Genomic DNA, 11,080 nt, shown 5'->3' with positions numbered 1-11,080 from the left:
TGATAGGTACCAATCTTAAACATGCCAGTGAGTAAAGATCTACTCATAAGTAAATTTTCTTCATCTCACATATTGAATTTCTATTAGTATCACAGTAGACATCATTCCAGCCCCATCTTCCAGGTTTCCAGAAAACTATTGAACCACATTTCTCTGCAGGAAAATTGGGCTCATTTGGGTGCCAGAACCTAAAGGAAAACAAAGAGTAGAAACAGTTCTTCAACATATGTGCAGTGACTACTTAGAAAGTATATAGGCTCGGGGTTGAACTGAATGGGGTTCAGGGTGAGAGAACATTCAGCGATTGTTCTCCCTTCTCATACCGACCTCCTCAAAAATATCAAGTATGGACACACATTCTATACTTGCTCCTCTAATATTCTCAGCAAAATTTTTATGAGGTGGTATACTCTTAGACCTTTCCCCTGCAATCTGTTCTTTCCTTCCTCCTCTTTACATAGCCCTTATCCTGACCTGGGTTATTGAACAATTTATTTCTTACTGGCACATAATAAAGAGTGCATCCTTGTACTCTTATTACCTTTCTAAGTTTCTCTGTTTTTATGGATCTGCCTAAATTAGTGTCAGGGTATCTGAGTCTAGACCTAAGAAGTTACCCTGCCTCCAAGGAACACAGTTTGCTAGTGGGGGGTGGGGTGGGGACACTGAACATTATTTCTGGAATTAAAAGATCCAATTTTGCTACTCACTCATTTTGACCTTGAGCAAGTAATTTAAACTCACCAGGAATTAGAGTCCTGATCTATAAAAATGGGACTCCTAATGAGGTCCCTAAATAACCCACAAGACTGTAGGAGAATCAAATAAGTTAATGTACAATTACAGTATGTTCTATTTTTAAAAGTCACAAATAAACAGTACTGTTATGTAATTATCCTACTAGAACTGTACATAGTTCTGACCCAGGTATTTTATATCTTACAGAGATCAATTTAAGTGTCTCCTTGTATTTAGAGACACTGAACTATAATGGATAAGAGCATCATCTTTGGAGTCAAATAGACACGGGATTGAGACCTAGCTCCTCATCTTACTAGTTTATGATCTTGGGTAAGTAGTCCAATTTTTCATTTGTAAATTTTTTTCTGAAAAATAGAGGTTTTCATAAAGTGAGATGATACACGCACTTAGTAATTGTTAGATCCTGCTGTCATCACTACAACCATTAATGTTAGCATCAATAGTCACTGCTAACAAAATTTCCCTAAATTTTCTATGTAAAGAAGGCCCTATGGTTTATTAATCTAGGTCTGCACTCACCTGACATTTTTCTCAAAAGGTGTCTGATCAATCCACTGCCAATTGCCATTACCTTGTGGATCTGAGAGCCCCAGAAAATAAGAAAATGACTCATTGAGCTGCTGGACAATGAAATTCTGTATGAAGAAAAAGAAGACATCATAGACTTTGGAATTTCCAGATTGAACAGAGTAAGGGTTCTCTGTAGACTTTCAAGTTATTCTTTAGAAGAAAACATAAGATGTAAGGATCAGTCACATGATGGCACACTGTCCTGCAGTACAGGCCAAAAAACTCAGCATCATTGCAAGGAGGAGAGAGTCCTAACCAATGAACTTCCACCTCAATCAGAATTTCATTCTTTTCTTTACCAAGAAACAAAATTGTTTTCAAATGTACCTAAGTTTGGTTCTGTGCTTCCAATCATTTTTTTTTTTTTATAAGTTCAAATATTGTGATGGTTAATTCTATGTATCAACGTGACTGGGCCATGGGGTGCCCAGGTTAAGCAATTTTTCTGGGTGTGTCTGTAAGGGTGTTTCTGGATGAGATTAGCATCTGAATCAGTGGGCTCAGGTCTATGGCCATACCACCCTGAACATGCCTGATCTTGTCTGAATCAGTGGGCTCAGTAAGCAGATTGCCCTCCCCTATGTGAGTGGTCATCATGCATTCTATTGAAAGCCTGAACAGAACAAAAGACAGAGAAAAAAGGAGTTTACTTTTTTTGCTTCCTGCCTGCCTGCTTGAGCAGAGACATCAGCTTTCTACTGCCTCAGGACTAGGATTCACATTATTGGCTCCACTGGTTCCCAAACCTTTGGACTCAGACTCAGTAGTGAAGTTACACCACTGGCTTTTCTAGGTCTTCTACTCACACATGGAAGATTGTAGGATTTCTTAGCCTCCATAATCATGTGAGCTGATTTCTCATAATAAATTTCTTCATACATACATACATACATACATACATACATACATACATACATACATATATATACATATACATATACATATATATATATATATATATATAGCATTGATTCTGTTTCTCTGGAGCACCTTGACTGATGCAGATGTGTTTGATATTTATTTCTAATTGTTTTTCTGTGAAACTCCGAGTTCTTAAAAGTTAAATTTATTTCTCTATTCTCCCAACTACTCCTTCTCCAAGAAGTAGTAAACTGTTAAAAGTTAATCACAGATTTTAATTGTAGGGAACTTATTTTATAAAAAATAATTACTCTTATCTTTCCAATTGGGCTTCTAAAATACCTTGAGACATGTTGATATTATTTTCCTATAGGTAATTTTATTGAGACAAACTGCAATTAATTTTGAGTTGAACCTGAATACTTAAGGAATATTTATTGTGCACTGCCCTGAGATTCTCTGATACTACTCAGTATTCTGGGAAAGGAGGATGCCAAAGGTGTTACATAATACATAGGAAAGTTTTCTTGACATTGATTTCTGTTTTTAAAAGTACCTGCTCCACTGATGTTAGCAAGCTGGCAGAATAGGAAGCCTCATGTCCTAGAGCTCCCGTGATGACACTAACTTAGTAATGACATATGAACCAAACTGCCTTTGTGAACTACATGAAACAGTTAAGAGGTTACAGCACCACAGGCAAGTGTAAAACCAAGAAAACTGGCATCAAAGCAGGTAAGAAAGTCAATTGTATTTACCCATGATAGCTTCTTTCCCTACTGGGCACTGCAAAAAGCAATAGAGAGAAAACTCACAACTCTGAGCATCTCTCTTGGGAGGGAAAAAGAAGGGTAAAACATCAAATTTATAGCTTTTTAGGAAGCTGCCTTATGGACTGATTTCTGTCTCACCTAATTTGAGTGTTAACCGGAATATGACATATGCTAGGTGGCTGCTAAGAACAAAGGCAGGCATGGCTTAATGTTACAGCTCAAGAGAAGCTCTACTACTGCAGATAAACACCCAGGAGAGTAAGTGACTACAAGCTCCTGAAAAAGAAAACAGGGCAAACCACTTTATCTTGAAAACTATGCACAAAGATACACCACCAGAAAAGACTTGAGAGACCTCTAAAATCTATAGCCACACCAATTGGTGAAGGTCTTTCCCCATAAGAAGCCAGTCATTAAACACTGAGAAAGGTGATTGTTTCTTTAAATGCTCAAATCTCAACAGCAACGACCAAAAAATCTCAAGTCATAAAATGAAACAGGGAAACAAGGCTAAATCAAAGGAACAAAATAAATCTCCAGAAACTGTCTCTAAAGAAAAGATTTATGAATAAACTGACAAAGACTTCAAAAAGGCCATCTTAAAGATGTTCATTGAGTTAAAAGTGAACACAAATAGACAACTAAGCAAAATTCAAACAATGATGCACAAACAAAATGAGACTATCAATAAGCTCATAGAAAAAAATATATAAAAACAACAGAAACTCTGGGTTAAAGAATACAATAACTGGATTGAAAATTTCATTCAACAAAAGACTTGATCAAACAGAAGAAATAATCAGTAAACCTGAAGACAAGTCATTTGAAATGATCAAATCAGAGGAGAAAACAAAAATAATGAAAAAATTGGAAAGAGCATAAGGAATTTATAAGACATCATCAAGAGAAAAAATAAACATATCATGAGAACTCTAGAAGGAGAATTAAGAGAAAAAGGGGAAGAGAGTGTATTTAAATAAATAATGGCCAAAAACTTCCCAAATTAGAGTAACCAAATGGTTGTACAAATTCAACAAGTTCAACTCCAACCAGAATAAATCTGAAGAGACCCCCACTGAGACACATATAATCAAACTGTCAAAATCACAAAGAAACAATCTTGAGAGCAGCAAGAGAAAAGTGCTTATCATGTACAAGAGAGCTCCAATAATTACCAACAGAATTCTCAGCAGAAACCTTGCATCCAAGAAGGGAGTGTGATGATATATTCAAAGTACCAGAAGAAAAACAAAAACTACCAAGTAAGAATACTATATCTGAAAAAACTGTCATTCAAAAATAAGGAAGAAAAAAATTTTCCGGGTAAACAAAAGCTAAGGGAGTTTATCACCCCTAGATTACTAGAGCTAAAAAATAAATGCTGAAAGGAATCCATTAAGATGAAATAAAACAATAATAAACAAAATTACAAAAGTATATGAAAGGTCTCTGGTAAAAGTAAACATATAGACAAATATAGAATTCTGTAATACTGTGATGTTAGTGCAGAAATAACTTTTAATTCTGTATAGAGTCTAAAAGACAAAAGTACAATAATAAGCATAAAATATTTGTTAATTGATATACAATATAAAATGATGCAATTAGTGCCATCAGTAACACAAACTGGGGGGGCAGAGAAATGAAAAAAGGTTCAGAGTTTTTGTTTGCAATTCAAATTAAGTTTTTATTATCTTACAATATATCTTTAATATGTTTTATGTAATACCCATGATAACCTCAAAGAAATATTCATATAAGATACACAAAAGAAAATAATAAAGGAATAAAAACATACCATTACAGAAAATCAATGAAACACATAGTAAGGCAGCAAAAAAGGAAAAGAGGGACAAAATACACACTAGATATACAGAAAACAATGAACCAAATGTCAATAATAAGTCCTTCTCTATCAGTAAGTATATTAAATGTAAATAGATTAAACTTACATATCAAAAGACAAAGATTAGATGAATATCAAAAACAAAAACAAAAACAAACAGAAACAAAAACCCAAGATCTAACTATATGCCATATACAAAAGCCTCACTTTAGATCTAAAGATTCACAAACGCTGAAAATGAAAGGATGGGAAAAGATATTTTATGCAAATGTTAACCAAGAAACAGCATAGGTGACCATACTTATATCGGACTAAATAGAGTTTAAATAAAAAACTGTCACAAGAGACAAAGAAAGGAGATGTAATGATTATAAATATATATATGCACAATATCAGAGCACCTAAATATGTAATGCAAGCATTTAGAGAAGTGAGGGGAGAAAGAGACAGCAGCAAAATAATAGTAGGAGACATTGACAAACACTTGCCAGATTACTAAGAAAATGAGAGAAAATGCAAATGACTAAAATCAAATGTGAAATAGGAGATATTACCACTGGTGCCATAGAAATAAAAGGGATTATAAGAGACTACAATTATACACCAACAAATTAGATTACTTAGAAGAAATGGATAAAACCCTAGAAACATACTGCATACCAAGGCTAAATCATAAAGAAATAAAAATCTGAATGTATAAATAACTAATAAGGAAATTGAATCAGTAATCAAAAACCTTCCAGGAAAGAAAAGGCCAGTATCAGAAAGCTTTACTGGTAAATTCTACCATACATTTAAAGAAGAATTAACTCCAATCCTCCTGAAACACTATCAAAAAGTTGAAGAAGAGGGAAAATTTTTAAATACATTTTATGGGCCATCATTTTCCTGATACCAAAGCCAAACAAAGATACTACTATAAAAGAAAACTACAGACCAGTATCCTTGATGAATACTGATGCAAGATACTCAGAAAAATACTAGAAAAATGAATTCAAAAATATAAAAGGATTATTCACAATAACAAAGTGGAATTTCTTCCTGGAATGCAAGGATTGTTTGATGAAAATCAATCAACACAATAAATCACATTAATAGGATGAAAAAAAAAACACATGATTATTTTAATTGATGCAGAGAAAGCACTTGACAAAATTCAACATTTTTTTTTTTTTAATAAAAACCACAGCAGGAGAAAAAACAATCCTAACATTCATATGGGGAAAAAAAGACCCCAAATACCCAAAGCAATTCTGAGCAAAGAAATGAATAAAGCTGGAGGCATAACACTACCTGACTTCAAATTATACTATAAAGCTATAGTAACCAAAACAACATGGTACTGGCATAAGAAAAGACACTTGGACCAATGGAACAGAATAGAGAACCCAGAAATCAGCCTACATATTTGACAGCCAACTGATCTTCAACAAAGACTCTAAGAACATACATTGGAAAAAAGACTGCCTCTTCAATAAACAGTGTTGGGAAAACTGGACATCCACTTGTAGAAGAATGAAACTAGACCTGTACCTCTCACCATATACCAAAATCAACTCAAAATGGTTTAAAGACTCATATAGAAGACCTGAAACTAAGAAACTCCTATAAAACATAGGGGAAACACTTCAAGAAGTAGGACTGGGCAAAGACTTCCCCAAAAGTACAGGCAACCAAAGGAAAAATAAACAAATGGGATTATATCAAACTAAAAAGTTTCTACACAGCAAAAGAAACAATTAACAGAGTGAAAAAACAATCTACAGAATGTGAGAAAATATTTGCAAACTATGCATCTGACAAAGGATTGATATCCAAAATATACAATGAACTTAAACTTAACAGTAAATAAACAAATAACCTGATTTAAAAATGGGCAAAGAAGCTGAATAGACATTTCTCAATGAAAGATATATGAAAAGCCAACAGACATATGAAGAAATTCTCACATCACTAAGCATCAGGGAAATGAAAATAAAAACTTCTTTGAGATGTCATCTCACCCCAGTTAGTCTGGCTGTTATCAAAGAGACAAGAATAACAAATACTGGCAATGATGCAGGGAAAAGGGAATCCTCTTTCACTGTCGGTAGGAATGTAAATTGGTGCAGCCATTATGGGAAAAGGTATGGAGTTTCCTCGAATAACTATAGATAGAACTGCCATACGATGCAGCAATCCCACTGCTGGGTATGTACCCAAAAGAATGGAAATCATCATGTTGAAGGGATACCTGCACCCCCATGTTTACTGCAGCTCTATTTATGATAGCCAAGAGTTGGACCCAACCTAGTTGTCCATCATTGGATTACAGGATAAGAGAAATGTGGCATATTTACACAATGGAATACTACTCTGCCATAAAAAAGAATGAAATTCTGCCATTCACAGCAATATGGATGAACATAGAGAAAATTATGTTAGTAAAATAAGCCAGGCACAGAAAAAGAAATACAGCACATTCTCACATATGAGTGGAAGCTAAAAGCAAGTAAATAAATCAAGCAAACAAGCAAGCAAGAAAGATACAACAATCACAATAATACCTTGAACTTTCAAAAGGTGAGAACAGAACTGAGATTACCAGAGATGGGAAAGAGGAAGGGGAAAGGAGGTAAGGGAAGAATTAATAAAGGGTCATGAAAATTGAGTACATTGTGTAATGTTGAATATACAAACTGTCCTGATTTGAACATCACATATTGCACAAGGTATTGATATTCAGTGCTACACCCCACAGATGTATACAATCAACTATGTTCCAATAAATAAATAATGATTTAAAAAACACTCATGATAAAAACAAGAAACAGAAGTATCTCAACATAATGAAGGCCAAAAACTTTGTGAAAAAAATTTAATTAAAAGTTAACATGAATCTTTCCATGACCTTATTAAAGACCCGTCATATATAAAAAGCACACAGCTAATTCAGTGATGAAAAACTCAAAGCTTTTCTTCTAATATCTGAAACAAGGCAAGGATACCCACTCTCATCACTTCTTTTCAACATAGTACTGGAAGTCCTAGCAGAGCAATTAGGTAAGAAAACAAAATCAAAATCATCCAAATCAGAAAGAAAGAAGTAAAATTGTTTCTGTTCATGGAAAACATGATCTTATATGTAGAGAACCCTAAAGACTCAACAAAACAGTGTTGGAACAAATAAACAAATTCAGCAAAGTTGCAGGATACAAAATCAACATTAAAAACTCTTCAGCATTTCTGTGCACTAATAATAATCTGAAGAAAAAAAATAAGAAAATAACCTCATTTATAATAAAATCAAAAAAATAAAATACTTAGGACTAAACTAAACCAAGGAGGTGAGAGATTTTACCCTGAAAGCTACAAAACATTGGTGAAGGAAATCAGACACATATCCAGGTTTGTGAATCGGTAGCTTCTATATACTTAAAATCTTCATACTATCCAAAGTGATCTACAGATTCAACGTACTCCCTATCAAAATATCAATGCTACTTTTTGCCAAAATAAAAAAAATCCTAAACTTTATATGGGATCTCAAAAGGCCCCTAATAGCTAAAACAATGTTTAAATTGAAGAACAAAGTTAGAAGCCTCACATTTACTGATTTTAAAACATATTCCAAAGCTACAGTAATCAAAACAGTGTGGTACTGGCATAAAGGGAGACACACAGACCAATGGAACAGGATAGAGTGTACAGAAATAAGCACATACATAATCAAATGATATTTGACAAGGTGCCAAGACTACACAATAGGGAAAGGACAATCTCCTCAACAAATGGTGCTAAGAATACTGGATATCTCCATGCAAAAGAATAAAGTTGGACCCTTACCTTACACCATACATAGAAATTAACTCAATGTTTCAAAGACCTAAACATAAGACCTAAAACTATAAAACTGCTAGAAGAAAACATAATGAAAATACTTCATGACATCAGAATTGGCAATGTATTCTTTGATATGACACCAAATGCAAAGGAAACAAAGCAAAAGTAGACAAATGATATTACATCAAACTGAAAATCTGCACAGCAAAGAAGACAATCAACTAGTGAAAAAGTGGCCCATGGAATAGGAGAAAATATTTGCAAATCATGTATCTGATAAGGAGTTAATATCCAGAATATATAAAGAACACCTACAAATCAACAACAGAACAATTAACCCAATTAAAAAGTGGGAAAAGAATTTGAAGGGAAATTTCTCAGTGAAGATATGCAAATTGCCAAGAAGCATATGAAAAGATGTCAACATCACTAATTATTAAGGGAATGTAAATTAAAACCACAATGAGATATCACCTCACACTCAGTATTGCCACTGTCCGATAGATAGATAGATAGATAGATAGATAGATAGATAGATAGATAGATAGATAGATAGATAGATAGATAGATAGATAGATGGATAGATAACAGAAAAGAACAATGCAACAAGAATATGGAGAGATGAAACCCTAGTGCACTCTTGGTGGCAATGTAAAAGGTATATCCAATGTGGAAAACAGTATGGAGGTTCCTCAAAAAACTAAAAATAAATTACCATATGACCTAGCAATTTCATTTGTGGGTATATACCCAAAAGAACTGAAAGCAGGATCTCAGAGAGATATTTGCAACCCCATATTCATTGCTGTATTATTCATGGTAGCCATGAAGTAGAAGCAACTTAAATGAAAATAGACAAACAAATGGAAGGAAATGTGGTATCTTAAGTGTTCTTGCTACCAAAAAAAAGGGAGTAACCATATGAGGAAATGGATATGCTGATTTCCTTGACTGTGGTAATCATTTTCAATATATATGTATGACAAGTCATCACATTGTACACCTTAAATATATACAATTTTTATCTGCCAATCATACCTCAATAAAGCTGGGGGAAAAAAGAAATCAAACAAAAAAAGAAAATTTGAGATATACATACGATGGAAGATTAATCAACCTTAAAAAGGAGGAAAATCCTGTCACAAGCTACAACACAGATGAACCTTGAGAACATTATGCTAAATGAAATAAGCCAGTCACAAAAAAAGAGCTATATGATTCCTCTTACACGAGATATCTAACATAGTCAAATTCACAGAAACAGAAAATAGAGGAGTGATTGCCAGGGCCTTCATGGATGGGGAAATGGGGAATTATTCAATGGGTAGAGAGTTTCAGTTTTGCAAGATGAAAAAGTTCTAGAGATCTGTTGCACAGCAATGTAAATATAGTAAACACTACTGAACTGTACACTTAAAAAATGGTTGATAGTAAATCTTATGTTAAGCCTTCTTTCCACAATTAAAAAAATATTTTAATGAAAAATAAAGAAAAAAAGTACCTGCTCTGCTTCTGTGTTGATCACCACCAAATGTGCCCCCATCTCAACACAGTTCTGCTCACTCTTACTCCAAATATTCTGTTCAGCAGAAATGAGGTAGCAGCTGGAACCAAATGACTTCCACGTACTTGGGCAACATCCCCAGACTTTTTCTGAGTTACGTGAGAAAAAACGGTGAGTGCAAGATGAGACGAGTATGATTAGAGAGGTACGTTCTATATTGTACACATAAAACTCCGAGGATCTGCTGCTGTCTTCTAAGAACGGTTTCTTAATGCAAGTATTTACTGTTCCCTGAATTATATAATTTGGGGCCACAGAATTCATTTTAAATAAACATTCTTTAACAATAATTCCTCAATATTTACTGAGGTTGACCTACAGGAGTCCTTTGGATTTTTTTCTTGAAAAGTCACTATTGAGATTTTTTTTTTCTGTTGTTTCATGTCCTTTATACATTACAAGCATTGAGTCCTCTTGAAGTTTTAAATGATTAAGAGGTGAATCTGGAAACTTGGTTCTGCCAAAGCTTAGGCAAGCCGCAGATACTTAGGTTTTTAAAATGGAAATGGTGACGATTCAGAGGTTGGTTATAAAAATTAGGATTATGCCTCATTAGAATTCTGGGTCCACCATTTATTATGTATGTCTTCTACAACATGATGAAAAATTTTAGATGTCAAATTAAACTGTATAAGAAGGTACATTCTTTTGAGGTTTCGACAAGCAAAACAGTTCAAAGACCCCTGGTCTAGGCAGAATGCGGGTGTATTGTAGGAACTCTGACTCTCCATCTGAACGTCTCAACACTCTGACTGACACTGGATGGAAAACAAGTTGGATTAGATAAATGTGGACTTCAATTAGTTTTTTACTTTAATTAGAACTGAAATTTTGTGTTTGGACTTTATTTTTATTTTTCATTTTAGTAATAATGTGAAAAAA

The sequence above is a fragment of the Cynocephalus volans genome, chromosome 12, assembly GCF_027409185.1.
Source record: "Cynocephalus volans isolate mCynVol1 chromosome 12, mCynVol1.pri, whole genome shotgun sequence".
In the NCBI taxonomy this organism is placed as follows: Eukaryota; Metazoa; Chordata; class Mammalia; order Dermoptera; family Cynocephalidae; genus Cynocephalus; species Cynocephalus volans.
Note: the sequence above shows the minus strand (reverse complement) of the source record.